The following is a 5,694-nucleotide window of genomic DNA, read 5'->3' on the forward strand; positions in this document are numbered from 1 at the left end:
GACCATGGTTTGGGATAGAGACAAACTCGTTCAACATGTGATCAGATGCCATCATCACATCAATGGACTCCACCACCACCATCGCATCAGTATGGGTCAGCACCGTCATCGTATTACCAAACGCCACCACTACCACCACATCCACCCATGATTGGATCAGTATCGCTTCCACCTCCACCATACATGCATGGAGCAGTGCCACCATCACATCCAGCACATCGGATACCTCCCACTGCGAGCCACCCAGCTGTTCATCCTCGACCAGCACGACACGTTCTCTTGGATGTGGGATGGGACACCACTTGGACAATCCTGGCAGCCGTCATGAGTAGTTAAGTCATAGTTTATGTGATATTACCATGTGATTCTTTTATGTATCACTATATATTATGTGCTTAGATTATTGGTAGGACATATGACTAATTTGTGAGAAGTCAGGAATTTTTTGTATCATTAAATATTATGTAGTATTACCATGTAATGTTATACTTTTTAAGTAGTTCAGATCTTTTATGTTAATACGAACACTTGGTACAAAAGCAAGACGACAAAAGAAAATAAATTTCACATATATAAAACATACCGAAACATATATTCCGCAATATATAAAACATAAAACATACATTCACTAGACCATCTTAGAGCAAACATATTGAAACCTAAACCATAAACAGTAGCTCATCACGGATCCGATTGTAGAGTGTTGGTACATCCTTGTCTAGTGCGTCCCTCTCTTCGACAGAGACCGCATCTCTTCTCAGTACGCTCCACAACATCCATCTCGTTCTGCAACTGAGTAGAGACTGGTCTCCCCATTGCCTTCTGTTGCATGATGGGGTTGGGCTTCAGTCGTGCACCATACCCTGTAGGCCACATCTTTTCGTCTGGTATCGGCAGAAACTCCATCTCATAAACCTTGAATACAGAAGCCATCTTATACACGGGGTCGACTAGGTTCCCCCATTCGATGCTTGCAGTTGCACATGCCGCAAGTGCGTGTCGACAGGGGTAATGCAAATACTGGAATAATCCACAGTCGCATATACGCGCATTAAGACAAACGCGATATGAAGTCTGGCACCATCCCTCCATGGGACCCACCTCCTCCATACTGAATACGGATGCCCTACGATCACAGTGGGTGACTCGCATCATCGGCAGGCTCTCCCTATTCTTCTCTATAGCTGCCAACAGCTGTTGTGAGAATATTTGTCCATCCTGTAGTTGATCATGCGCTTTGCGACCTTTGCGCACAAATAGCTGTCGCAACCTCTCATAAGTTGTCCTAACAATGGCTGCTACAAAAAGGTTCCTCGTTCCCTTTAGCACCAAATTTATATATTCTGAAAGATTCGTCGTCATGTGACCATACTACTGATCTTCATCACAATGTTGAAGCCATAAATCCTTCCTAAAACAAAGAGCCCAATCCAACATGTCCTGGGATAACCTACCCAAAGGATCCAACTACTAATTGCAACCCTCCTTACTTGAACTATACGCTACATTTATAAGGTACCTCTTACCCTCGGCCAATTTGAACCATGAGTTGAAGTTTGAACTCATGTGACATATGCAATAAGCATGATGTGCCGAAGGAGGATGCCATCCACTTTGAGGTGCATTTAGGGCAGCACGAATGGCCTGTGTCTCAGCTGCAGCTGCCTCAAATTCGATAGGAAAAACGACCATGACTCAGTTGTCTCAAACTCAACTAATGCAAAAGCTTTGGGCAGAATGTTGTTATTACCATCTTAAGACACAACAATTAATAGCACGCCCTGTACTTTTCTTACAAGTGTGTCCCATCTACCGATACAAAAGGCTTACAGCGCTTAAATGCCTCAAGGCAAGGAGGGAATACCCAAAAGACCTTATCAAGCTGGCTTCAATCTTCGTCAACCATGTCTCCGTCATAATAAAGAACAGCAACGCAATCGTGAATCGTACTTGGGAGGCATTCTTGTTGTTATTAGACACAACAATTAATAGCACGCCCTGTACTTTTCTTACAAGTGTGTCCCATCTACCGATACAAAAGGCTTACAGCGCTTACAGCGCTTAAAGCAAGGAGGGAATACCCAAAAGACCTTATCAAGCTGGCTTCAATCTTCGTCAACCATGTCTCCGTCATAATAAAGAACAGCAACGCAATCGTGAATCGTACTTGGGAGGCATTCTTGCAAAGCTTGTAAGAGATCGGCTATCTTGTACCACTTTTCCCAGTCACCATAAATCTGAGCAATCGCTTCTACTTCGCCATCTACATCTTTCGATACGATGGCTTGAAATGGTAACGTTGATGCACCACACTTTGCAACACCGGGATATACATAGATGGATCAGTCTTTATTATAGGCAGGATGACCTTGCAAATCAAACTACTATCTAACTGATCATGATCCTGAGACATGGTTGGTGCCAAATAGGTGTGTGCTCTACCAAACCTACGCACCTCCCTACAAAATTATTCGTACATGTCAACATCCAGTAGAAGACATAATTAACATAATAGCCTTTAATTTCATGAAAACTAACGTGTAAAATATACCTATTCCCCCTATGTTGCTCAGTTTGACCGTTTTTAACTCGTGTAGAGTATCAACACGGCTAGTGCACAGCATCACAGTTGAATTAGACTCAAATCACTCCTTCATCATCGTTTCTTACTATTCCATTGGAATAAATTACAACAAAAAAGAACTGATTATTCTCCATGAGAACAAAGTTGAAGGGTAAACAAAGAGAGGAGAAAGAAAAGATTGATTTGTGAATTGTAAGGGTATGGTTGAAGATATATATATATATATATATATATAACCATGTCTCCAAGTCTGAGCTGCTGAGGCAGACTTGAGCAAATTGATTGAGGCATTGGCCAACCATGATGCCTAATAAAACAAATATGAAATAGCCAAGTCTCAAATTGAAGAAGTTTTATCAGAGGGTCAAACTAGGGAAAAGACTATAGCATCGGGGATTGAAACTCTTGAGAATGAACTAGCTGAGTTGAAGTCAAGGAAAGCAAAAGTCGCAACAACTAATGCCACTCTCACTCTCCGACTTCAAAAGATTAGCAAAGCACATGCCTCTAGAATGTCAAACGGTCCTGCTTTGATTGAGGTCATCACTCAAGCCAACAATGTCAAAAATGAGGTTTCTAAAGCTTCTGTCACCTTGGGTTAAAAGCAAGAAGATCTAAAACTTAAGTTTAGAACTTTATTTTAGTTGATGTTTTGTTTTGTACTTTTTGTTTAAAATTTTAAATCCTTTTATTTTAATGGCAATGATACACTTTGAGATATTTACCATTGATATGCTCTAACTATCGATTATTTCTTATATCTTTTAACTTTATGCCTTTCCATCAAATATCCTTTCGACCCTGTATGGTCCTTTCCATAATGGTGACCGCTTTCCTTTAACATACTCAGTAGAAATAATTAATTTTAAAACTAAGTCACAAACTGCAAACTTTTTATTCGTTACTTTCTTGTTGTATGACTTAGCTATACATTCTTTTTGTCAAATTATTCTATCTAAAGCCATTAGTCAAGTTTGATCTAACTCATTTAACTCATCTATTATACTCAACAAGTATTGTTCGATAGATAAATTATTTTTCTTGGCTACTCTTATGGTTTGTAAATTTATCTCACGTGGCAGGACAACCTTATCGCCATATACAAGTTCATAATGTGTTGATCTTGTAGCCTCTTTAGGTGAACACCTATATGCCCATGACACCTGACTGAGGGTATTATGCCAATTTCGAGACTAACTCCCTATATGCTTTTTAATCAAACTTATGAGAATTTTATTTACGGTTTCGACTTGGTCATTAGCCTATGCATAGTAGGGAGTCGAGTGTATTACCTTAATACCTCGAAAGCTTGTAAAAGGCCAGGTATCTTGTTGGATGACTCTTCCCAGTCACCATAAATCCGAGCAATCACTTTCTACTTTGCCATCCACACCTTTTAATACGATAGCTTGTAATGATAACTCTGATGCGCCGCACTTTGCAACATTGGGATAGACACAGACGGATTAGTCTTTGTGTTATAGGTAGGATGCCCTTGCAAATCAAACTACTATCCAACTGAACATGGTCCTGAGTTATGGTTGGTGCCAAACAGGTGTGTGCTCCATCGAACCTATGCACCTCCCTACAAAATTACTCGTGCATGTCAACATTCAATACAAGAAATAATTAACATAATAGCCTTTAATTTCATCAAAACTAACACATAAAATATACCAGTAGTTCAAGTTCTGATATAGTGCCATACGAAGACTCCATGGACAACCGTTGGTGAATTGCTTACACCGACAATGGTATTTAAGCCTATCCGACTCCAAAACTCTATACTATGCATTCCTTCGAATATTGTAGTTCTTCACCGCCATCAAAATAGTATCATGGTTCCTAAACCTATGGCTAACCCGAAATTCCATTCCACCATCGATGTTGTAATCCTCTTTTTAGCCAACATTGAAAGAATCGTCTAGCTGCATTGCGTCCAAATTTAAAGTGTGATCATGACTTGGAACTTCTGATAATTGAGAAATGGGCAAAGGGGGAGGCAAGAGAAACTGAGCACCACCGCCAGTAGGAGTCTCCGACACATATTCGTCAAAGGAAAAAATCTCATTGGACGACCCGGACCTGGTAACATAATCTGAATCGCCCTCTCTGTCGTCTTCTTTGGCACTATCACGAGCCTAGGCAAAGTGGGTCGGTCTTACTTCCAATGGGACTGGTTGAGGACTCGAACAGGACAGCCCACCTCTAACAACCACGTCATGAACTACAGCATACTACTCCATCATATGTTGTGGTATTAGCCTTGCATGTACTTCGAACATTACCTTCACATGTTGATCCCCTTCAATCCAGAATAACCTGTTGGTGAATCCATCGTTCAAAAGCACGTGCAGAAATCTATATGCAACCTGCCTAACTCTTTGCTACCTATTCTCTCCATGTTGCTCAATATGACAATTTTTAGCGCATGTAGGGTGTCAACACGGCTAGTGTGCAACATTACAATTGAATTAGACTTAAAAATCACTCTTTCATCACCGTTTCTTACAATCTCATGCATTGAGATAAATTACAAGAAAAAAGAACTAATTATTCTCTATGAGAACAAAGTTAATGAAGGGTAAACATAGAGCGGAGAAAGAAAAGATTGAATTGTGAATTATGAGGGTATGGTTGAGGATGGGAGGATATATAGAGAATTTTTTTTCAAGATATCTAGGGTGTAGAGATACTTGCACTATAATACACATATCTCGAGTGCTGAGATACGCATTACACGTTTGAGTGTATCTCGGAGACTGAGCCCACGTTCGGTGTTTACACGTATCTCGGGTACTGAGATCTTGTTCTTAATTTATGCATATCTCGAATGCTCAGTACCCATTTTCTCACTTTACACATATCTTGGGTGCACTCAAAATACGTCATGCCATTGTTGTGTCACAAATCAAGGTCTCAAGACTCGATATATGATTATTTTTTAATTTCACCTTCGGTATCTGAGATATAATACGTTGTGCATTTAGGTAATTACTTTATATTGTATCCATTTCTATAATTTCTATATTTATTTAATTTAAATAAAAAATCTTAATATATTATATTAATTAAAATTCATGATAATAACTCAAAAATAAACTTGTGGT

The sequence above is a fragment of the Arachis ipaensis genome, chromosome B04 (assembly GCF_000816755.2).
Source record: "Arachis ipaensis cultivar K30076 chromosome B04, Araip1.1, whole genome shotgun sequence".
Taxonomy (NCBI): Eukaryota; Viridiplantae; Streptophyta; class Magnoliopsida; order Fabales; family Fabaceae; genus Arachis; species Arachis ipaensis.